Here is a 26,057-nt window from a genome sequence, read left to right as displayed (position 1 = left end):
TATCTCTCTCTCTCTCTCTCTCTCTCTCTCTCTCTCTCTATATATATATATATATATATATATATATATTACATCTTCTTTATGCATTTATCTGTTGATGGATGTTTAGGTTGCTTCCATGTCTTGGCTATTGTAAATAGTGCCACTACAAACATTGAGGTGCACGTATCTCTTCAAATTAGAGCTTTCCTCTTTTCTGGATTTATGCCCAGGAGTGAGATTGCTGGATCATATGGTGCCTCTATTTTTAGTTTTTTAAGGAAACTCCATACTGTTTTCCATAGTGGCTGCACCAATTTACATTCCCACCAACAGTGTAGGAGGATTCCCTTTTCTCCACACCTTAGCCAGCATTTGTTTGTAGACATTTTAATAATGGCCATTCTGACTGATGTGACATGATACCTCATTGTAGTTTTGATTTGCATTTCTCTGATAATTAGCGATATTGAGCATCTTTTCACATGCCTATTGTCTTCTTTTTTAAAAAAATCTTTATTGGAGTATAATTGCTTTAAAATGGTGTGTTAGTTTCTGCTTTACAACAAAATGAATCAGTTATACATATACATATGTTCCCATATCTCTTCCCTCTTGCCTCTCCCTCCTTCCCACCCTCCCTATCCCACCCCTCCAGGCGGTCACAAAGCACCGAGCTGATCTCCCTGTGCTATGTGGCTGCTTCCCACTACCTATCTACCTTACGTTTGGTAGTGTATATATGTCCATGCCTCTCTCTTTCTTTGTCACAGCTTACCCTACCCCTCCCCATATGCTCAAGTCCATTCTCTAGTAGGTCTGTGTCTTTATTCCTGTCTTACCCCTACGTTCTTCATGACATTTTTTTTTCTTAAATTCCATATATATGTGTTAGCATACGGTATTTGTCTCTCTCCTTCTGACTTACTTCACTCTGTATGACAGACTCTAGGTCTATCCACCTCATTACAAATAGCTCAATTTCATCTCTTTTTATGGCTGAGTAATATTCCATTGTATATATGTGCCACATCTTCTTTATCATTCATCCAATGATGGACACTTAGGTTGTTTCCATCTCCGGGCTATTGTAAATAGAGCTGCAGTGAACACTTTGGTACATGACTCTTTTTGAATTATGGTTTTCTCAGGGTATATGTCCAGTAGTGGGATTGCTGGGTCATATGGTAGTTCTATTTGTAGTTTTTTAAGGAACCTCCATACTGTTCTCCATAGTGGAGAACATGCCTATTGTCTTCTTTGCATATCTTCTTTGGAGAAATGTCTATTTAGGTCTCCTGTCCATTTTTTGAGTGGGTTTTTGTTTTTGTTTTTGAGTTGTATGAGCTGTTTGTATATTTTGGAAATTAAACCCTTGTCAGTTGCATCTTTGCAAATATTTTCTCCCAGTACGTAGGTTGTCTTTTCATTTTGTTTATAGTTTCCTTTGCTGTGCAAAAGCTTATAAGTTTGCTTAGGTCCCATTTGTTTATTTTTGCTTTTATTTCTATTGCGTTGGGAGACTGACCTAAGAAAACATTGCTACAACTTATGTCAGAGAATGTTTTGCCTATGTTCTTTTCTAGGAGTTTTATGGTGTCATGTCTTATATTTAAGTCTTTGAGCCATTTTGAGTTCATTTTTGTGTATGATGTGGGGGAGTGTTCTAATTTCACTGATTTACGTGGGGTTGTCCAGCTTTCCCAATACCATTTGCTGAAGAGACTGTCTTTTCTCCACTGTATATTCTTGCCTCCTTTGTTGAAGATTGACTGTAGGCATGTGGGTTTATTTCTGGCTCTCTATTCTGTTCCATTGATCTTTGTCTTTTTTGTGTGCCAATACCATGCTGTTCTGATTACTGTAGCTTTGTAGTATTGTCTGAAGTCTGGAAGGGTTATGCCTCCAGCTTTGTTATTTTTCCTCAACATTGCTTTGGCAATTCTGGGTCTTTTGTGGTTCCATATAAATTTTGCGGTTATTTGTCCCTCCCTTCCAGCAACCACCAGTTTGTTCTTTGTATCTGTGAGTATATTTCTGTTTTGTTGTGTTTGTTTTGTTTTTTAGATTCCACATATGAGTGAAATTACATGGTATTTGTCTTTCTCTTTCTGGTTTATTTCACTTAGCATAATACCCTCAAGTTCTATCCATATTATTGCAAATGACAAGATTTTATTCTTTTTTTATGACTGAGTAGTATTCCATTGTATACATCTATACCACATCTTCTTTATCCATTTATCTATCAATGAAAACAGGTGGCTTCCATATCTTGGCTACTGTAAATAATGCTGCAATGAACATAGAGTTGCATATATATTTTCAAAAGAGTGTTTTTGTTTTCTTCAGATAATACCCAGTAGTGTAATTGCTGGCCCATATGGTAGTTCTATTTTTTCATTTTTTAAAGGAACCTCCACACTGTTTTCTACAGTGGTTGCACCAAGTTACAATTTCCACCAGCATTGTATTCTCTTTTCTCCATGTCCTCACCAAAAATTTTTTCTTGTCTTTTGATAATTGCCATTCTGACAGGTGTGAGGTGGTATCTCATTGTGGTTTTTGACTTGCATTTCCCTAATGATTAGTGATGTTGAACACCTTTACATGTGTTTATTGGCCATCAGTATGTTTTCGTTTGAAAAATGTCTATTCATGTCCTCTTCCCAATTTTTAATCACGTTGTTTGCTTTTTCAATGTTGAGTTGTATGAGTTCTTTGTATATTTTGGCTATTAACCCCTTTTCATATATATGATTTGCAGATATCTTCTCCCACTCAGTAGGCAGCCTTTTTGTTTTGTTGATAGTTTCCTTCCCTGTGCAAAAGCTTTTTTAGTTTGATCTAGTCCTATTGGTTTAATTATGCTTTTGGTTTCCTTGCCTGAGGAGACACATCCAAAAAAATATTGCTAAACCAATATCAAAGAAGTTACTGCCTGTTTTCTTCTAGGAATTGTATGGTTTTATTTCTTACATTTAGGTCTTTAATCCATTTGGAGTTTATTTCTTTATATGGTGTGATCACCATATAAAGAATCAATTTAATTCTTTTGAATGTAGCTGTCCAGGTTTCCAACAACATTTATTGAAGAAGCTTTATCTCATTGTATTTTCTTGCCTCCTTTGATGTAGATTAATTGCCTAGCTAAGTGTGAGTTCATTTCTGAACTCTCTATTCTGTTCCATTAATTGTTTTTGTGCCAGCACCATACAGTTTTGATTACTGTAGCTTTGCAGAATAGTTTGAAGTCAGGGAGCATGATACCTCCAGCTTTGTTCTTCTTTCCCAAAATTGCTTTGGCTATTCAAGGTTTTTTGTGGTTCCATAAAAATTTTAGTGTTATTAGTCCTAGTTCTGTAAAAAATGCCATTGGTATTTTCATAGGTATTGCACTGAGTCTGTAGATTGCTTTGGGTAGTATGGACATTTTAATTGTATTGATTCATCCAATTCATGAACACAGTATATTTTTCCATTTATTTGTATTGTCTTCAATTTCTTTCCTCAAAGTCTTGGAGTTTTCAGAGTAAAGATCTTTCACCTTCTTGGTTAAATTTATTCCTAGATATTTTATCCTTTTGATGCAGTTTTAAATAGGATGCTTTTCTTTAGTTCTCTTTCTGACAGTTTGTTATTAGTGTATAAAATGCAACAGATTTCTGTATATTAGGGTTTTTTTTTTGCAGTACATGGGTCTCTCACTCTTGTGGCCTCTCCCATTGCAGAGCACAGGCTCCGGATGTGCAGGCTCAGTGGCCATGGCTCATGGGCCCAGCCGCTCCGTGGCATGTGGGATCTTCCCGGACCGGGGCACGAACCCGTGTCCCCTGCATTGGCAGGCAGACTCTCAACCACTGTGCCACCAGGGAAGCCCCTTTATATTAGATTTTTATCCTTCAACATTACTGAATTCTTTTATTAGTCCTACTACTTTTTTGGTGGAGTCTTTGACATTATATATAGTGTCAGATCATCTGAAAACAGTGACAGTTTTACTTCTTCCTTTCCAATTTGGATGACTTTTATTTCTTTTTCTTGACTAATTATTGTGGCTAGAAGTTCCAGTACTATGTTGCATAAAAGTGGCAAGAATGGGCATCTTTGTCTTATTCCTGATCTTAAAGCAAATGCTTTCAACTTTTCACCATTGAGTATGATATTAGCTATGGGTTTATCATATATGGCCTTTAGTATGTTGAGGTATACTCCTTCTAGGCCCACTTTGATGAGAGTTTTTATCATAAATTAATTTTGAATTTTATCAAATGGTTTTTCAGTACCTATTGAGATGATCATATGATTTTTATCCTTTGTTTTGTTAATATGGTGTATCACATTGATTAATTTGTGTGTATTGTACCATCCTTGCATCCCTGGAATGAATCCAACTTGATCATTCTCTCTTTATCTTTAACTTTTTCCATTTTAATTATAATATGCCTTGGTGTGGATATCTTTAGGTTCATCTTGTTTGGGACTGTCAGTGCTTCCTATACCTGGATGTGCACAGGTTAGGGAAGTTTTCAACCATTATTTCTTCAAATACATTTTCCGTCTCTTTGTCTTTCTCTCCTTTTTCTGGGAACTCTGTAAATGTTATAATGCTTGATTTTTATCCTAGAGGTAAGGTCCCCTAAACTCTCCTCATTTAAAAAAGAAAATCCTTTCTTCTATTTGTTGTTTTTATTGGGTGATTTTACTATTCTATCTTTTATATTGCTTGTTTTTCTTTGTCATATAATCTGCTGTTGATTTCCTCTAGTGTATTTTTATTTCATTTATTGTACTCTTCATTTCTGATTGATTCATTATTATATTTTCTAAGTCTTTGTGAAGTTCTCACTGAATTTTCCCATTCTTTTCCTGAGTTGGGTGGACATTCTTGTGACTGTTTCTATGAACTCTTTCAGTTAAATTACTTGTTCCCATTTCATCAGGGTTTTCTCTGGGGTTTTATTTTGTTCTTTTGTTTAGAACATATTCTTCTGTCTCCTCATTTTGTTTGACTTTAGTTTTTGTTTCTATGAATTAGACAAAACAGCTAATTCTCTACAGTCTTGATGGAGTTGCCTGTGTGGCTGAATCTCCTGTGTATATTGCTTGTGCCTAGTGGCTTTGGTAGGCTGGCTGGAGTGGGAGCAGTCCAGGCCAAGTGTGGTTTCTGGGTAGTGCTGTGCCTGAGGCCACTTTGGTGGGGCACTGAAGCTGGTTCGGGTCAGTCTGGAGGGCAGTACTTTGGGAGTACTACACTGGATGTCACCTTGGCAGGATGGCTGGGGCTGGTGCTGGAGTGGGTATGGGCTGGGAGGAGTCCCAGAGGGACTCAAACAATGGTGAGTCCCTGGTACCTCTGACCCCAGAGAGGGGCCAGTAGTGCCCTGCTCATTTGGCAGAATCTCTAGGATTAGTAAATGGATTTTCTTTTCATATAGTTTAGATGCTCTTTAAACTGCCATTTTTTTCACGGTATCCCAGAACAGGTGAGTATGTGCCTGGGCCCCTCAGCAATATCTCCCCCTACTGCAGGTTACTGCAATGAGGGTGTGGTTCCCATAGATACCATGTCTCTGTCTTTCCTACCCATTTCTATATGGTCTTTCTATGTGCAGTAGCTGTTCAATCAGTCCTCAGGTCTTCTGGAGGAAATACAGTATATGTAAAGTGTAGATTCAGTATGTCTGTGGGAGAAGGTGAGCTTAGGGTCTTCTTATCCTGCCATTTTGCCCTTCACCCCAACACCTACTCAACTTTTTTTTTTTTTTTTTTTTTTTTTGCGGTACACGGGCCTCTCACTGTTGTGGCCTCTCCCATTGCAGAGCACAGGCTCCAGACCCGCAGGCTCAGTGGCCATGGCTCACAGGCCCAGCCACTCTGCGGCATGCGGGATCTTCCCGGACTGCGGCCCGAACCCCTGTCCCCTGCATCGGCAGGTGGACCCCCAACCACTGCACCACCAGGGAAGCCCCTACTCAACTTTTAACAACAGACTGTTAAAAGGGACTTTGTCTCACAAATATTTTATTTTCAATAAATCACCAAAGCCTAAGTTCTTTAGTGACTAGACTTCACTTCCTCTTAACTACAGGCAGAGACAGAGACAGAGAAAGACAGAGAGAGATAGTGGCCCATGAATGGTAGACAAGCTACATGGCAATTGCACTCTTTACATTTAGAACAATGTAGGAACTTAAATTGGAAATTATGTAGATGCTATGAATATAGGCAAAAAAAAATCATCTTGCTTTTTAAACAACCTCAAATATTATGATTCAAAATTTAACTTTTAGATATGCATTAACTTTGAATTTTTGTTTTGTGCAGCAGAATGCTGTAATGAATATTACAGGAATGTAATACTTAAACTGCTAATAAAAGGCTAATATAATCATTGTTGTGGACTCTGGAACAAACTGACCATGGCTTTGCATCCTTGCTGTGTCATTTATCTGTATGTCTTTGAGCAAGTTACTAGATCTCTCTAAGTCTTAATTATCTTATCTGCAAAATGGGGATTATGAGAAGGTGAACCATAGTTTGTTGAATAGACTAAATAGGTGCCTAGCATAGAGCCAGACGTTTGCAAATGCTCAGTATACATTAGCAGCCAAGAAGTATAAACAGAATGATATCACTGGAATATGGTTTTGGTTGTTGTAGTTGACATATTAAACAGGAAAGAAGATCTTGGTGCTAAAAATGGCTATGTCCTATTACAATAGTGAAGATAGTTTTAGGTGGTATGCTTTTCTATTTAGGTTGGAAAGTTTTGTGTGAGAGATAATTTAAATCTATTTAGTTACTGTATGCTCTGATTCAGTGAGTAGATACTATTTCTTCTTTTATGATATATATACTCACACTGATAGCTAGCATGCCCCTCATCTCCCACCTGACTTGACTCTTCCTTTCCCACTGGGCATGTCTCCTCCTCTTGTTCCCCTCACCAACCTCTGCATGCACTTATAAAGTGTATCTTATGAAACCTCAAGAGTTAATGACACTGGTTATCTTCCGTATGTTCCTTTCCAATATTCTTCACCCTGTTCGGTGCCTTAAGTGGCTGGCCTATTTGTCCGCAAACTCTGCTCTCTGAGTTCTGGCAAGAGCTGTTAGGACAGAAGGAGAATGACATTTGGATATGTATTCTCTTTAGATCTTTCTCTGAGAGATTGCCTCAGGATGACTATGTCCTTTATCTGAGGGTACCGTTCCTCTCAAATTAGGCTATTCTTATTACCACTTCTTTCTGAATTCAGGTAAATGTCCCCACCCCCTTGCCCTTTCAGACATAGGGGTCATTACCACCTCTACTCTTACCCGCACCAGGGCACCACACCATCTCTTGTGATTTCCATACTTCCTGCTCACATCACTGTAGATGGGCCCATCATTAAGCCCTCTGGAATTACTCTAATTTGTGTGTGTCGTTTGTTTCTTCTTGTATCCTTGAATGATACCACAAAGAAAGGAAATGATTCCTGATTACAAACAGTTTAATTTCCTGTAACGTTCTTAGACTATGCCATGTGTCTAAGATGTTTCGTGTGTTTATTACCTTTAGGGAAGCTAAATTAGTCCATTAAATTCTTGATAATAAGACAAGGCCTTCAACCACAAAAAGAACCATTACATTGTTGAAATTTTCTAATCTTTTGTTTTTTATAACATCATTATTGGAGTATAATTGCTTTACACTGTTGTATTAGTTTCTGCTGTATAAAAAAGTGAATCAGCTATATGTATACATATATCCCCATATCCCCTCCCTCTTGTGTCTCTCTCCCATCCTCCTTATGCCACCTTTCTAGGTGGTCACAAAGCATCAAGCTGATCTCCCCGTGCAATGCAGCTGCTTCCCACTAGCTAGCTATTTTACATTTGGTAGTGTATATATGTGAGTGCTTCTCTCTCACTTCGTCCCAGCTTACACATCCCCACCCCCATGTCATCAAGTCCATTCTCTAGGTCTGGGTCTTTATTCCTGTCCTGCCCCTAGGTTCTTCAGAACCATTTTATTTTTTTTTTTAGATTCCATATATATGTGTTAGACTACAGTATTTGTTTTCCTCTTTCTGACTTACTTCACTCTGTATGATAGACTCTAGGTCCATCCACCTCACTACAAATAACTCAGTTTTGTTTCTTCTTATGGCTGAGTAATATTCCACTGTATATATGTGCCACATCTTCTTTTTCCATGCATCTGTCAATGGACACGTAGGTTGCTTCCATGTCCTGGTTATTGTAAATACAGCTGCAATGAACATTGTGGTACATGTGTCTTTTTGAATTATGGTTTTCTCAGGGTATATGCCCAGTAGTGGGATTGCTGGGTCACATGGTAGTTCTATATTTAGTTTTTTAAAGAACCTCCATAGTGGCTGTATCAATTTACATTCCCACCAACAGAGCAAGAGTGTTCCCTTTTCTCCGCACCCTCTCCAGCATTTATTGTTTGTAGATTTTTGGTTGATGGCCATTCTGATGGGTGTGAGGTGATACCTCATTACAGTTTTGATTTGCATTTCTAATGATTAGTGATGTTGAGTATCCTTTCCCGTGTTGGCAATCTGTATATCTTCTTTGGAGAAATATCTATTTAGGTCTTCTGCCCATTTTTGGATTGGGTTCTTGGTATTTTTGATATTGAGCTGCATGAGCTCCTTATATATTTTGGAGATTAATCCTTTGTCAGTTGCTTCATTTGCAAATATTTTCTCCCATTCTGAGGGTTGTCTTTTGGTCTTATTTATGGTTTCCTTTGCTGTGCAAAAGCTTATAAGTTTCATTAGGTCCCATTTGTTTATTTTTGTTTTTATTTCCATTTCTCTAGGAGGTGGTTCAAAAAGGATCTTGCTGTGATTTATGTCATAGAGTGTTCTGCCTATGTTTTCCTCTAAGATTTTGATAGTGTCTGGCCTTACATTGAGGTCTTTAAACCATTTTGAGTTTATTTTTGTGTATAGTGTTAGGGAGTGTTCTAATTTCATTCTTTTATATGTAGTTCTCCAGTTTTCCCAGCACCACTTATTGAAGAGGGTGTCTTTTCTCTATTGTATATTCTTGCCTCCTTTATCAAAGGTACAGTGGCCGTATGTGCATGGGTTTATCTCTGGGTTTTCTATTCTGTTCATTGATCTATATTTCTGTTTTTGTGCTAGTACCATACTGTCTTGATTATTGTAGCTTTAAAGGTTAGTCTGAAGTCAGGGAGCCTGATTCCTCCAGCTCCATTCTTCTTTCTCAAGATTGCTTTGGCTATTTGGGGTCTTTTGTGTTTCCATACAAATTGTAAAATTTTTTGTTCTAGTTCTGGGAAAAATGCCATTGGTAGTTTGACATGGATTGCACTGAATCTGTAGTTGGCTTTAAGTAGTATAGACATTTTCACAATATTGATTCTTCCAATCCAAGAACATGGCATATCTCTCCATCTGTTTGTATAATCTTTAATTTCTTTCATCAGTGTCTTATAGTTTTCTGCATACAGGTCTTTTGTCTCCTTAGGTATGTTTTTTCCTAGGTATTTTATTCTTTTTGTTGCAATGGTAAATGGGAGTGTTTCCTTCATTTCTCTTTCAGATTTTTCATCATGAGTGTATAGGAATGCAAGAGATTTCTGTGCATTAATTTTGTATCCTGCTCTTTTACCAAACTCATCGACTAGCTCTAGTAGTTTTCTGGTAGCATCTTTAGGATTCTCCATTTATAGTATCATGTCATCTGCAAACAGTGACAACTTTACTTCTTTTCCGATTTGCATTCCTTTTATTTCTTTTTCTTCTCTGATTGCTGTGGCTAAAACTTCCAAAACTATGTTGAATAATAGGGGTGAGAGTGGGCATCTTTTTCTTGTTTCTGATCTTAGAGGAAATGTTTGCCATTTTTCACCATTGAGAATGATGTTGGCTGTGGGTTTGTCATATATGGCCTTTATTATGTTGAGGTAAATTTCCTGTATGCCTACTTTCTGGAGGGTTTTTATTATAAATGGGTGTTGAATTCTGTCAAAAGTTTTATCTGCATCTATTGAGATTATCATATGGTTTCTATCCTTCAGTTTGTTAATATGGTGTACCATATTGAGTGATTTGCGTATATTGAAGAATCCTTGCATTCCTGGGGAAAAAACAATTGATCATGGTGTATGATCCTGTTAATGTGCTGTTGGATGCTGTTTGCTAGTATTTTGTTGAGGATTTTTGCATCTATGTTCATGAGTAATATTGGGCTATAGTTTTGTGTGTGTGTGTGACATCTTTGTCTGGTTTTGGCATCAGGTTGATGGTGGCGTCATAGAATGAGTTTGGGAGTGTTCCTCCCTCTGCTATATTTTGGAAGAATTTGAGAAGAATAGGTCATTGCTGTTCTCTAAATGTTTGATAGAATTCACCCGTGAAGCCATCTGGCCCTCAGCTTTTGTTTGTTGGACGATTTTCATCACAGTTTCAATTTCAGTGCTTGGGTTTGGTCTGTTTGTATTTTCTACTTATTTCTGGTTCAGTCTTGAAAGATTGTGCTTTTCTAAGAATTTGTCCATTTCTTCCACGTTGTCCATTTTATTGGCATATGTTTGCTTGTAGTAATCTCTCATGATCCTTTGTATTTCTGTAGTGTCAGCTGTTACTTCTTTTTCATTTCTAATTTTATTGATTTGCGTCTTCTCCCTTTTTTTCTTAATGAGTGTGGCTAACGGTTTATCAGTTTTGTTTATCTTCTCAAAGAACCAGATTTTAGTTTTATTGATCTTTGTTATCATTCCCTTCATTTCTTTTTCATTTATTTCTGATCTGATCTTTGTGTTTTCTTTCCTTCTGCTAACTTGGGGTTATTTTTGTTCTTTCCTTAATTGCTTTAGGTGTAAGGTTAGGTTGTTTCTTTGAGATGTTTCTTGTTTCTTGAGGTAGGATTGTATTGCCATAAACTTCCCTTTTAGAACAGCTTTTGCTGCATCCCATAGGTATTGGGTTGTCATGTTTTCATTGTCATTTGTTTCTAGGTATTTTTTGATTTCCTCTTTGATTTCTTCAGTGATTTCTTGGTTATTTAGTAGTGTATTGTTTAGCCTCTATGTGTTTGTATGTTTAACAGATTTTTTCCCTGTAATTTAAATCTAGTCTCATAGCGTTGTGGTCGGAAAAGATATTTGATATGATTTCAATTTTCTTAAATTTACCAAGGCTTGATTTGTGACCCAAGATATGGTCTGTCCTGGAGAGTGTTCCATGAGCACTTGAAAAAAAAGTGTAATCTGCTGTTTTTGGAGGGAATGTCCTATAAATATCAATGAAGTCCATCTTGTTTAATGTATCATTTAAAGCTTGTGTTTCCTTATTTATTTTCATTTTGGATGATCTGTCCATTGGTGAAAGTGGGGTGTTAAAGTCCCCTACTATGATTGTGTCACTGTCAATTTACCCTTTTATGGCTGTTCATATTTGCCTTATGAAATGAGGTGCTCCTACGTTGGGTGCATAAATATTTACAATTGTTGTATCTTCTTCTTGGATCGATCTCTTGATCATTATGTAGTGTCCTTTTTCTCTTGTAATAGCCTTTATTTTAAAGTCTATTTTGTCCGATATGAGAATTGCTACTCCAGCTTTCTTTTGATTTCCATTCGCATGGAATATCTTTTTCCATCCCCTCATTTTCAGTCTGTATGTGTCCCTAGCTCTGAAGTGGGTCCCTTGTAGACAATATATATATATACAGGTCTTGTTTTTGTATCCATTCAGCCAGTGTATATCTTTTGGTTGGAGCATTTAATCCATTTATATTTAAGGTAGTTATCAATATGTATGTTCCTATTACCATTTTCTTAATTGTTGTGGGTTTATTATTTTAGGTCTTTTCCTTCTCTTGTTTTTCCTGCCTAGAGAAGTTCCTTTAGCATTTTTTGTAAAGCTCGTTTGGTGGTGCTGAATTCTCTTAACTTTTGCTTGTCTGTAAAATTTTAATTTCTCTATCAAATCTGAATGAGATACTTGCTCTGTAAAGTAATCTTGGTTGTAGGTTTTACCCTTTCATCACTTTAAACATGTCCTGCCACTCCCTTCTGGCTTGCAAAATTTCTGCTGAAAGATCAGCTGTTAACCTCAGGGGGATTCCCTTGTATGTTATTTGTTGCTTCTCCCTTGCTGGTTTTAATATTTTTTCTTTGTTTATAGGTTTTGATACTTTCATTAATATATGTCTTGGCATGTTTTTCCTTGTATTTATCCTGTTTAGGACTCTCTGCTTTTCCTGGACTTGATTGTCTATTTCCTCTCCCATATTAGGGAAGTTTTCAACTATAATATCTTTAAATATTTTCTCAGACGCTTTTTTTTCTCTTCTTCTTCTGGGGCCCCTATAATTTGATGTTGGAGCATTTAATGTTGTCCCAGAGGTCTCTGAGACTGTCCTTAATTCTCTTCATTCTTTTTTCTTTATTGTGCTCTGCAGTAGTTATTTCCACTATTTTATCTTCCAGGTCACTTATCCATTCTTCTGCTCAGTTATTTTGCTGTGGATTCTTTCTAGAGAATTTTTAATTTCATTTATTGTGTGGTTCATCATCATTTGTTTGCTCTTTAGTTCTTCTAGGTCCTTGTTAAATGTTTCTTTTATTTTCTTCATTCTGTTTCCAAGATTCTGGATCAACTTTACTATTATTACTCTGAATTCTTTTTCAGGTAGACTGCCTATTTCTTCTATTGTTTGGTCTGGTGGGTTTTTACCTTGCTCCTTCATGTTCTGTGTGTTTCTCTGTCTTCTCATTTTGCTTAACTTACTGTGTTTGTGGTCCCCTTTTCACAGGCTGCAGGTTCGTAGTTCCCATTGTTTTTGGTGTCTGCCCCTAGTGGGTGATTTTGGTTCAGTGGGTTTTGTCGGCCTCCTGGTAGAGGTTACTGGTGCCTGTGTTCTGGTGGGTGGGGCTGGATCTTGTCTGTCTGGTGAGCAGGGCTGCATCTTGTGGTATATTTGGGGGTGTCTGTGAACTTAGTATGATTTTAAGCAGGCTCTCTGCTAAAGGGTGGGGTTGTGTTCCTGTCTTGCTAGTTGTTTGGCATGGGCCATCCAGCACTGGAGCTTGCTGGCCATTGGGTGGAGCTGGGTCTTAGCGCTGAGACAGAGATATCTGGGAGAGCTCTCGCCAGTTGATATTATGTGGGGCTGGGAAGTCTCTAGTGGTCCAGTGTCCTGAACTCAGCTCTCCCGCCTTAGAGGCTCAGGCCTGACACCAGGCTGGAGCACAAAGATCCTGTCAGCCACACGGTTGCTGGCCTTGGAGAGTCTCCTAGGGAAGAAAGCGACTGCTGCAGTTCACCCTGGGTACATAGACACCAGCAGCGGCCATTCCTAAGATCTGATTCTACTGTGAGGAAGGCGGTGCTGGCAGGCACCCTAACATTTTCTAATCTTTTTTACACAGAGAATTTCCAAGGGCTTCCTTACACTGGAATTTCACATTTCATCGCAACTGAATTTCTGCCTTTTAAAAATCAATATTTCAGTGTTAATAATAATCGTTTATTTAGAATAATCTAAAACTTGCCCCAATTTATGATAATTTTATAGGTTTCAAAACATATATTTGTGAGTCCAGTTTCTTTAGAAATATAACCTAGAAACACATAAAATGCTCTACACATCCCTATTTTTTAAGTAGAAGCTACTGAATATAATTTAACCTTTCCTTGTTAGTGGTGATCTTTGTGACCATTAATTATGATAGTAACTTTAAAAAGCAGATTTTAATTTTTGTCCATTGTTCTTCTATTACACTATTTTCTCTCCATATAAGTATATGTGCTTCCTGCATTCCTTACTTCTCCAATTTTGTTACTTTTAGGTTGTATAATAAAATATCTAAGTTGGAATAATTATATATAAGTAAAATCAATATGTGTTAAATAATGATCCGAGATTTTGTTCTCAGAGTAAACCGCAGAGTAAACCGCATGAGTCAGAAGTGTTTTTATATTAAACCGCATGAGTCAGAAGTCTTTTTATATTAACGTAAAAGTTCATGAGTATGTTCTGAGTAGGATTTTGAAAGTCTAGATCTTATTATCATATTATTTTAGAATTTGTAGAGAGTTCAAGTGATCCTTTCATTTTATAGTTAACAAATGGAGGTCCAGTGATAATAAAATCACTTAAATTCACACAACTGATTAATAGAAGGTTCAAAACTAGATTTAAACTCTTAGTTCAGTGTAGTTTGCCCTGAACTATGTTAGATTTTTACCATGCTTGAAACATGCTAAAAAGATATGAAAAGAATTAATTTTTTTAACATGGAAGTTCACTTTTGGTTTACAAAATTAAAATTTCAAAATACATAAATTGAAGACATTTTTAAAAAGATATTTATGACAAAATATAGGTATAAAACCTTTAAAATTTATAATCCTGTCAGATCCATCTTATTAACAACTTTTATCAAAAATGCATGAAGAACTAAGCAATGACTCTTGGCCTTATTCAAAACAGCAGTCAGAATCAGTGTTATTTCAGGAAATTTCTAGGCTAATTTTCTTCTTAGATGTAATTGGTGAAAAATCCATATAGAAGTATAATTTAATTGGATCAGTTGTGTCTTTCTGTATTGTAATGCTTGGAGGTTATAGGACATAGAGAGAAGCTTTTTATCCCCATGATGTTCTAGCAATATATGTGAGTCTGTTGCAAGTTTTAGGAATTTAGTGTAATTCTACAGGTAGTGTTGAGTTAAAACTGTTCCTTTCTCTCTTGCATTTAACTAGTTCAATTTTTAACATTCTCTTACATAGTGAAAAGGATAAGCAGTTGATTTTTAAATGTGAATGTTCAAAATATTCTCCTCTTCCTCTATGATAGACTGCATTAAATAGCTTACTAAAATTCAGGTAACTGATTTTCTAATTTTTAACAAAATTTTGTAAGAAATATAGTACTTCATTCGCTAGCTTTGAAATCTAAAGCCATGAAAACAAATTTGAGTTTGTTCTTCTGGCTAGTAAAATGGGAAGCAGTATTTCCATTTGGGAAAGTCACAGAGGAAAGCAGAAAACCACAGGAACTCAAAGTGAGTGCCCTTTAGAATCATGGATTTGAGTTCCCTTTAGAATCCTGGATTTGCTACCATCAAGTCATATCACTTTGGGGAAATTGCTTAACATTTCTGAACTTGTTTCCACAACCAAAAAAAAGAGGCTTATAATAATATCAACCCCACAGGAATAATTTTGAAAATAAAATAAGATAATAAATATGCAGTTCCTGTAAAATTTAATGTTGCTAATTTTCAGTTATCCCCAACATTCTGTAATCTTGCAAACAAAGAAAACAGCTATTTGTTATCCACTTGGTTACTAATATCCCAATTCCTTCCATGTTTTAAATGTCTTACCTTAATATTTAACTTTCTTAAATGTATTACCATCATAATTTTTTAAATGAATGAGATATTCTTTACTGTTATCCTCAATCTTAAATTGAATAAAACATGACAAGTTATAAAAGACTGTGCTATGGCATACACTGCATTAAGTCTTTCTATAAATTTAATTAGTTCACTAAACCAAGGATCTTACTGACTGAATACCAATTTTATTTATGTTTTTGGAGTACTTTTAAATTTTTATATATTCTATGCATAACTCCACGGTAAGTAAAGGGATCCTTTACAAGTGTAGGCACCTATGAAATAACAGTCTAGAGAAGAGCTTAGATAACCAGAAGCAGAAAATTATGTCCAAACGGGCTGTTATCATACCAAGTATACTGAAAATGTTTTCATTTATAATCTATTTATTTATAGAGAAACAAGTATGATATATTGCCCATCCAGTGAAAAATAATGACTAAGAGAACATTTTTGTAACACAGGCTGGTTACCTGCTATGCCTATTTGTAGACCAAGGATCTTAAATCTATCAATTCAACAAATTTCTATTTAGTTCTCCTATTTACCAAGCACTTTTCTGGATGTTTTAGGACATAAAATGTCCCCAATCTGAAAAGGCTTACTTTGTAGAAAAAGGAGACAGGTAATAATGAAAGAAATATTAATATGTCCAATGAATGGAAGTGCTATATGAAACATGAGGCAGGGTAAAAGACAAGAAGTGGCAGTGAGGTGCGGCCACTCTTCATAGGAGGGTCAGATAAGGCCTCTCTGATGAGAGTGATAGATGAGGGTCAGATCATCTAGAGACTTCAAGTCATGGAAAGAACTTTGAGTTTTATTCTGAGTGACATGTGAGACCATTGATGGCTTTTGATTAGAGGTGAGCCATGGCTTCATTTATTATCAATAAGATCTCTGGCTACTATGTGGGGAATAGACTTTGTGGGGGAGGGGAGGAACCAAGTAAACCAATTTCTTATTCTTTAAAATTCATCCAATTCAAGTATCTACATAGAGCAATACTGAGAGGAATTTCTTCAATTAGGAATTTTGTAATGATATTTAAAAGCATCAAACACTCTAAGGACTGCTGTACACAGTTTACTACACAAGTTTCTATGCCCCATCTATAAATGGTGATTAAGGTTTGAGAATAAGTCTCCAGTTCCTCTCAGCAAGAAACTTATGATATCTCTTAACCAAGTACAATGAGGAGTTCTTATCAAATGTGTATCCTCTTATTGTGTCCCAAGTTCTTCTTGTCCCAGTGTCTATATTAGGCTACCGCCTGTTTGCTTCAGGGTCCTTATTATGCAGGTGGTTAGGAGAATTGATTTGTTAAACCCAGGAAAGGTTGTTTTAAGGCCTCAGCTCTATCTCTTCAACCTGAGCACTTGATGACTCCTGGTACCTAAGTCTATGGCTGTGTTGGATAGGATAAGAGCTAAACCAGTGTGTCAGGTAGAGTTATTTCCTGCTTAGATTGATGGCTGAAAAGAATTCTCCCACTGAGAAGAAACAATAGCACTATTAAATAGCATCCCCGGCAATAATAGCTCTTGGTTGTGACCATTAAGCACTTAATGCTCAGTAGGATTCCTAATGGTCCCATCTCTAACACTGCCACGCTCTCTGCCCATTCCTGCCCTGACATCAGCAATGTTTCACCTTATCTTTGTGCCATGGCCAAGCACAGTGCTTAATATTATATGCTTAATACAAAGTCATTCCTTCCTTCTTGCAGAAATACTAGCAGGTCCTGCTAAAGGACACCAGGTGAGCATTTTCTCTATTTTTAAGTGGAGATGATGGGAAAAATCCAGGAATGTAACTAGGTTTTGTGATAGGACCCTCCTCTGGCTGTTTCTTCCCCACATTCATTGAACATGATGAAATTTGGTTTAATCAGCATCACTGGGAGAAAGATAAAGGGCAGGGAGGAAGTGCTGTGTGAAAATTTTGGTTCTTTGGAGGAAAATGAGGGAAGTGGGCTAGAAACTGGAAAAGGATTATAATGTTAATTACATTCCCTAATTTTATTCTTTCAAAAAGCTTCTTCCTCCTTCTTGTTTGCTTCCCATAGTCACTAGACTGCTTGTGCTGGCTGAGTGGAAGAGATGGCCAGATGTACAAAGAAATGAAACAATTTGTCCACCTTAGGATACGTTTAATTCTGAAATTCCAATGCACTATAAAATTATAGCAAACATAATACCAGATCACACTAGCATAGAGGGATCTACAAAGAAATAAGTTCAATAAAACTAGTAGATAAGTATCATGTAACTTCAGCCCCCCAAACCTTAGTGTACCTTTAAATGGCTCAAAAGTGTTTTGAGCCATATATGGACATGCCCTTGCACACTTCTAGGGGTTTCACTCACAAAGCCCTCAACATTCATGGACAGTGTCTTTGCTCAGTTGATCTCTGATTACTGAGTAGTCTTCAGTTCTTCAAACAGTAGATGTCCCTGCTGTCCCTGAGGTCATGACCTGGCCTGATATTTTTATGATTTATTCATTCAATATGCTTGTTTATTGAGCATCAACCTTATACCAGTCACTGACCCTAGAAAGTTTGTTATAAACAAGAAAAAATAGTATTTTTTGAACATCTACTATGTGTCAGTCTGCAAACTGGACCCGTGGCATACATTATCTTTGTCTATTATCCCCTTTAAATCTAAATGCAACCTCTCCAGGTAATTATTATTAGCCATGAAAATGGATCTCATCCTGACTGCAGAGAAAATCTGGGTTGATCTGAGTAAGTATTCCTGAGAAGGGATCCTGAGCCAGTGATCTCTGTTTACCTTCTGGTCATGCTTAGATACTTCAAAGCCTCACCCCACAGCTTCTTTATATGCTGCTCCCTCTATTTTTAATTCCCTTTACCATTAGTCATTCCTCAAGATTCAGATTAAAAGTCACCCACCCCTGAAGTCCTCCTAGATCCTCATGGGAAGAATGAAGTATTTTTCATCTCTATTCTCATAATTAGAACCTAAGAATCCCTCTTAAAAATGCTTACAACACTGGTTTTAAAAAATGTACTTCAAAATCAAGCAGACAAATTCCAGTTTGTCCCCTAGTTAATTGTGTGGTGTTCTGAGAGGTTATGTGACTTGTCTAAAATCCCATGTAAGCCCTATGAGGAGGAAAATTTTGTCTTGATCATCAGTGTTCCCTCAATGCTAGAAGAGTGTGTGCCATTTTGGATGTTCTCAATAAACATAAGCATGCTAATAAATGAATGAATGTTTACAGATTGATGAGATATTTGATACAGCTGGAGTGCAGAGTTTGGGGGTTTGTTGTGTATAACAAGAAATTTGTAAAATGAAGGTAGAAAAAACTTAGGGACAAAATTGTTAGGGACCAAATGTGTCATATTGAGGAATATGGACTATATTGTATGTCCTGTGTGTCCAACACGTATCAGAGAGTCAAACACAATCCGATTGAAATTTTTAGCAGAGCCAGGGGACAATATAAATGACACTGCACATTCATTGTCCAGTATGGTCTTTTCTCACGAATCTCCAACAAATTCAACCCTATGCTCTCTGCCTTAAGGATTGGATCCTTCCTCATCTAAGCCACATTATCTGGAAATTTAATTGATAGCCATGTTTTATGACCACTTATTCTTGAACTTGAAATCAAGTTATTAGCACCAGTTGATCCTTTCTGGTCTTTCCAACGAGGCTTTGCCAGCTCTGTAGCACAAAAAGACTAAAAGGGCCTGTCCATACATTCCTGAACATATCTGAGCTATGTATACTATTTAGTCCTCATTTTACTGGTGTTTAAGACTACAAAGTTTTAGAGCTGGAAAATAAACTAGTTTATCTCTTTGAAAACCCTCATTTTATACCAAAGAAACTGAGGCCAAATGGGGTTAAATGGATTGATTGAGGTTAAGTTCCATGATTTTCTCAGGTGGATGAGAGGTGTGGGTCAGAGAGAAATAAGTATTTTACTGTAGTTTGAATTCAGAAGACCCACTTTGGGTCTTCATTTCACTGTAGCTTCATTTCATGAAGTAATTTAGTAACTTAATGAAGAAGCTCATTTTAGCCAATAACGTATCATTTAACGATGTGAGAAAAACTATCTGTTTTCTTACCAACAAGGAAGTGAGGAAGGCAGGCTGCATTTAGGGTGCTAGGTGGATGTGATGACTGCTGTCACCATGGCAACCAATTGTTCATTTAAAGATTTTTTAATAAGTCTTGGTGATTCTTCCTAATATATCTCCGAATTCAAACCTGTCTTCAGCCAACGCCTTCCTATGCCTGTTTATTTCAATGGTCCCTCTCTTCTGTCTTTTTCCATCCTAATCTAGCCTACTCAAAATAAAGAAACATTTTTTAAACTATCATTTTCATTAGCATCATTATTTTTTTTGAGTGTCTGTTCATGCCAGGCACTTTAGATGCATGATACCTACCTTGCGAGGCAGATGTTATTATCCCCATTTTACTTGTGATCAAACTGAAGTTAAAGGAGGTCATGTATTTTTGCCATGTGCTTGGGAAGTAGTACATGGAAGATATAGGATTTCAACTCTGGCTTTTCTGACTCAGGAACCTATGCCCTTTCCATTCTGCCAAGCTCCCAGTCTTTCATGTTACCAAAATCTTTGGATCCCTGTTGCCCAGAGAAGTCACCAAGCCAACTGCATCTAGCCTTAAACCTCCCCCAACAGGTCACCAAAATCCATATTTCTCAACATAAATTGCCCATTCTTATTTCTGAGTATTAATCATAGTACACACATAGAGCTTCATTCCTCTTTTCCCTGTAAAATCCAATCTCTTTAATCCTTCAAAGCCCAATGTAATGATTATTTCCCTCCAGGAGTGCTTCCCTTGGTTATTATAATAACTAGTTTTTGAGCCTTTAAACTGCCTCCTCTCCATATCTTGAGCTCACTATTTGTTCAGTTAGTCCTGAAATAAGATATGTAATGCAACTATTTGCATATCAATTTATCTTTCCAATGATTTTCATTTTAATTTTGGAGAGACAGTACGTGTAAAAACTTTATAACTGTGAATATGTTTGTGAGGCTGACTGTAGCCAGTCATCAGAAAATGATCTTTATCTCCCCAGCTCTATGTCTGTGGAACCAGGTTGAAGAAATCAAATATATAGTGCCTGACCTAACCTCAGTGTTAGCTTTTTTTCATGAGCCCTTTTTCCAAGTATGGATTCAGAAGATTGTCACTGTGAATGTTTCACCAATTACATTGGTGTGTATAAGAATGAAATAAAAGTCATCCTACTTGAAAGAAATTTTATGAAACATGATATTCTAGACTTTATAGTAGGCTTTCAAATAATTATTTGCCCAAAGGCACAAAAGTTGTTCAAAGTTAATATGGGAATTTCATTTTTATATCGAATTACAGTAAATGAGATTACCCATATAATAATTTTCAGAAACTCAAAGCATTTCTCATTTTAAGCCAAAATTATCACTTCAAACATTTTAAGGGTTTTGGACAAAAATAACTCTAAAAAATAGTGTACACTTCTCTACCTTCTTAAACAAAACATATAGGATAATTTTCCCTAGCTTGATGACTCAGTCATCATTTTGAACATCAATTACTCTTCAAGTCTGTAATAAAATATCATTTTTAAGTTACTGAGGAGTTATTAGTGTTAGTTACCCTTGATACAAAATGATTCTAGATTGCTATCCTTTTTAGAATACAGTATTTGCTTCTTTTTTATACGCTTTGTGTCTTTGTAGCTATCATTTATCTCTGCCTTTGCTAGACCTAGTGCTGTTAGTTTCCCCATCTTTACATTTCACATGTGTGTTTTGAACTGCTATAGACTGATATACCAAGTAAACATTCTTCTTAGAATTTTGTATAAAATAGTAGTAAATGGGTGTTGAATAAGAGAAGATGTAGTCTCCTTATATAAGAGGATTTTATTGCATAACTTTGTTATATTTATGCTGTATGTTCAGAGAACTTTCAATTTATTTCCTGGTTCTTTGCTGGGCATTAGAGGGTTCAGATTGTTCAAACTAAGACTTTCCTTATAAACTTCAGTGATCTGGGGCAGACAGAGGCAAATAAAACTCAACCTCATCCTTGGAGGTGGGCTATAAACACACAGACAGATTCAGTGGTGGGTACTGAAATCAGTGCACATTGTAGCTCAGAAAACTGTCACCAAAATCTGGAGTTCTGATGTTACTTTTGTGATAGGACCTTTTTAAAGGTCATACAGCCATTTACCTTCGTTAAATTCATTTCTCATAGTTATCTCTTATATTTCTTCCAGATTTAAAAAGTTGAAGAATATTGGTATTTATCCTAGAGAGTATTTTGCCCTTTTCCATATGTAGGCAGTTTTAGTTCTTTCACATTCATACTTCCTGAAGGAAAAAAAATTATTCTAATGAAGATTCAAATTTTTGTGCAGTTATTATGCATGCATACTATACATTAATTTTCCCTACTCAGTTCATTCTAGTTTCCTTAAAACTCCTGACTGTATGGAATTTAAATATTTAAGTAGATTTCTTACTACTGCTGTAACAAAAAGCCAACTAGCTTGTCATACGAAGTTGCTCAGAGATGTCCTTTAATCATGCTCTTTGCTTTCAATTTATTTAGGCTAGTTCTTTGGTCACTCCCCAGTTTAACCTCTTTATATTTGCCAATACTCATTAATAGTCAAAATTATGCGGCAACTGAATTCATAGAAAGGATCTTTGAGAGATGAGACTAAAGATAGCAAACTTTCTTTGTTCCAGCCAGTAAACATGTGATACATCTAAAGAAACAGAAAAATTACTTCTACAGATGGTGTGATGTGTAAAAATAAAACCATATCAGTCAGACATGTGAAAATGTTGTATTTACTAATCCTTTTAGATGTCTCTGTTTGTGTACTTTTTTCTGCTTATATGTAGTTCATTTCCTATTGACTTCTAAGTATTTCATCTCTGAGATCATGTCTCCTATTTCTTTCCTAGCTTCTCCATCACCATCCCCACCATGTTTCTTGGTGGGACTGGTATCTTGTTCTACATTTATAAAGGGATCCCTTAAATTTTACCAGCTTTCAACAAAGTATGATTGATAGTTCCAGGGAGGTGAAATGTCCAGTAAGGGAAAGAAGGATGGCTACCAGATAGAGAACTTCAGTCCATTGACTGAGCCTAAAGAAACACTTGGAAAAAGAGAAAGAGAAATAAAGAATCAGATAAAACTAAAATTCAGACTTCTTTTCTTAGCTCTTTATAGCCTACTCTCTTCCTCCTCAACTGAGATCTTCAAGGGCAGAATCATGCCATTTCTATTTTGGTATCTATAGCACCTACCAGTGCACTTAACAAATAATACTCAGTATTTACTTGGTGATGAAAAGAATGAGTACTAGAAGGAGGTTGTACTCTTCCTGTTTTTTCTCAGGCCTCTTCTCCTTTTGGATCTTTCTCGCTATTTTGGATCTGCAGCAATCAAACAGCCCAGAGGAGACCCATTTGGATATACTTTTGTTTTAAAATAATTATTTTCTTACTATTTTTTCTCAAAAAATAATGCTTTTTATTAGTTTTTCACTTGTCCAGTATTACTGAGCACCTGATATGTGTAAGGCCCTGCTCCATGTGATAGCAATGAACAAAACAGCATGCCTTATCATATGCCAGATACTATGTGCCTTGGACTTTATTTACATTATCTCAATTGAAAACCCCTGTGGAGACAGCATTTTCCTCAATCTGAAAATGAAGTTTCAGAGAGTCAAAGCTTAATTAAATTTCCTAGGATCTCACAGCCAAGAAGCAGGAAACAGGAATCAACTCAAGTTTAACTGACGCTAAAATTTATACTCTTAATTGCTGAGCTCTACTACTTCTAGACCATGAATAAAGAAATGGGAATTACATAAATCAGAAGCTAAACTGTAAGGATAGGTCCAATAAATGTTAATAGTTCTTCATGAAGAATTTTAAAAAACCAGTTTTATGGACCTGGATGCATAGAAACTTATTTCCACCCATATTAAATCTACCACAGTTTGTCTTACCAGGAATATATATATATCTTTTTTATCTGAAGGATGTCACTTTATTTTATTTATTTATTTTTTTAACATCTTTATTGGAGTATAATTGCTTTACAATGTTGTGTTAGTTTCTGCTGTATAACAAAGTGAATCAGCTATATGTATACATATATCCCCATATCTCCTCCCTCTTGTGTCTCCCTCCCACCCTCCCTATCCCACCCCTCTAGGTGGTCACAAAGCACTGAGCTGATCTCCCTGTGCTATGTGGCTGCTTCCCACTAGCTATCTATTTTACATTTGGTAATGTATATATGTCCATGCCACTCTCTCACTTCGTTCCAGCTTACCCTTCCCCCTTCCTGTGTCCTCAAGTCCATTCTCTATGTCTGCATCTTTATTCCTGTCCTGCCCCTAGATTCTTCAGAACCATTTTTTTTAAGATTCCATATATATGTGTTAGCATATGGTATTTGTTTTTTTCTTTCTGACTTATTCACTCTGTTTGACAGACTTTAGGTCCATCCACCTCACTACAAATAACTCAGTTTTGTTTCTTCTTTTGGTTGAGTAATATTCCATTGTATATATGTGCCACATCTTCTTTATCCATTCATCTGTCAATGGACACTTAGGTTGCTTCCATGTCATGGCTATTGTAAATAGAGCTGCAATGAACATTGTGGTACATGTGTCCTTTTGAATTATGGTTTTCTCAAGGTATATGCCCAGTAGTGCGATTGCTGGGTCGTATGGTAGTTCTATTTTTAGTTTTTTAAGGAACCTCCATACTGTTCTCCATAGTGGCTGTATCAATTTACATTCTCACCAACAGTGCGAGAGGGTATGCTTTTCTCCACACCCTCTCCAGCATTTATTGTTTCTAGATTTTTTGATAATGGCCATTCTGACTGGTGTGAGGTGATAACTCATTGTAGTTTTGATATGCATTTCTCTAATGATTAGTGATGTTGAGCATCCTTTCATGTGTTTGTTGGCAATCTGTATATCTTCTTTGGAGTAATGTCTGTTTAGGTCTTCTGCCCATTTTTGGATTGGGTTGCTTGTTTTTTTGATATTGAGCTGCATGAGCTGCTTGTATAGTTGGGAGATTAATCCTTTGTCAGTTGCTTCATTTGCAAATATTTTCTCCCATTCTGAGGGTTGTCTTTTCATCTTCTTTATGTTTTCCTTTGCTGTGCAAAAGCTTTTAAGTTTCATTAAGTCCCATTTGTTTATTTTTGTTTTTATTTCCATTTCTCTAGAAGTTGGGTCAGAAAGGATCTTGCTGTGATTTATGTTATAGAGTGTTCTGCCTATGATTTCCTCTAAGTGTTTTATAGTGTCTGGCCTTACATTTAGGTCTTTAATCCATTTTGAGTTTATTTTTGTGTATAGTGTTAGGGAGTGTTCTAATTTCATTCTTCTACATGTATCTGTCCAGTTTTTGCAGCACCACTTATTGACGAGGCTGTCTTTTCTCCATTGTATATTCTTGCCTCCTTTATCAAAAATAAGGTGACCATATGTGCATGGGTTCATCTTGGGGCTTTCAATGCTGTTCATTGATCTATATTTCTGTTTTTGTGCTAGTACCTTACTGTCTTGATTACTGTAGCTTTGTAGTATAGTCTGAAGTCCCAGAGCCCAGTTCCTCCAGCTCTTACCAGGAATAATTTGATTTAATTCCTTTAAACAGCTCTTTGAGAAGCATCCTAAATGTGCATTGTTCACACTCATTTTCATTTGTCCACCATCTATGCAGCCACTCACAGCAAATTTATCTATACTTGGGTACTGTGGACAGTTTTATTTTACAAATGAAACAAAGCAGGTCAGCTTTTATCCAGATTAATTAATAATCTTTTCATTTCTTCAAAAACTGCACTGAAGGCCAGCTATGTACCTTCATTAAGATGTGAAAATAAGATAAATAAGAGCCGTGCTCTCCTAGACCTTATATATTGGAATTGGGGAAACAAAAAATAAATGTAAAAGGTAATTTCTGTTGATGAGAAGTGCTATGAAAAAAATGTGAAGGATATGTGAATAAGGTGGGTATAGGATAGGAAGAGGGAAGGCCTCACTGAAGAGATGCTGTTTGAGCTGAGTCCTACATGGTGAGGAGGAGTCAGCCATGTAAAGATATGAGAGACAAAAAGAAAATGCAAAGGTCAAAAGCAGGAACAAATGTCATTTGATTGAATAACAGAAAAAAATCTCTTGTGCCTGCATAAGAGTGAGCTGAGGGAGAGACAAGAGATTAATAGAGTGATAGGTGGGTCCAGATCACATGGGGCCTCCTTATATGTATGACTTTGTAATGCATTATCTAAACAAACACATATTTAATAATGGAAATAGACATTTTTAATAATTATATCAGGGCAGTAGGTATAAATCTGGAATTTCTTAGATTACCAGGATTTATAATTACCCCATTTATATGCCTAGGTAAAGAATTTGAATTTTATTCCAATATAGTTGTGAGCCTTTAGATGGTTTTAAGCAGGAAAGTGAAATAATGTGATTTGCATTTCATAAGTGATCACTTTGCTTTTGAGATCAGTTTTAGAGACTACTGAAGTAATCCTGGCAAGAAGTGATATTGGTTTCAATGATAGTAATAGAGCTGAAAAGAAAGTCAGTA

The 26,057-nt window shown here is 36.4% G+C and overlaps 1 protein-coding gene across 1 annotated transcript in view; it reads left to right on the top strand.

The window, feature by feature from the left end:
• Nucleotides 1-26,057, top strand: part of SYT10 (synaptotagmin 10) — a gene marked incomplete at both ends in the record, with an annotated part of 75,953 nt that overhangs the window by 39,200 nt on the left and 10,696 nt on the right. The window lies entirely within an intron of this gene.

This window comes from Grampus griseus (genome assembly GCF_964374135.1).
Source record: "Grampus griseus genome assembly, chromosome: 11".
Taxonomy (NCBI): Eukaryota; Metazoa; Chordata; class Mammalia; order Artiodactyla; family Delphinidae; genus Grampus; species Grampus griseus.
Note: the sequence above shows the minus strand (reverse complement) of the source record. Positions and strands in the feature narration are given on the sequence as shown.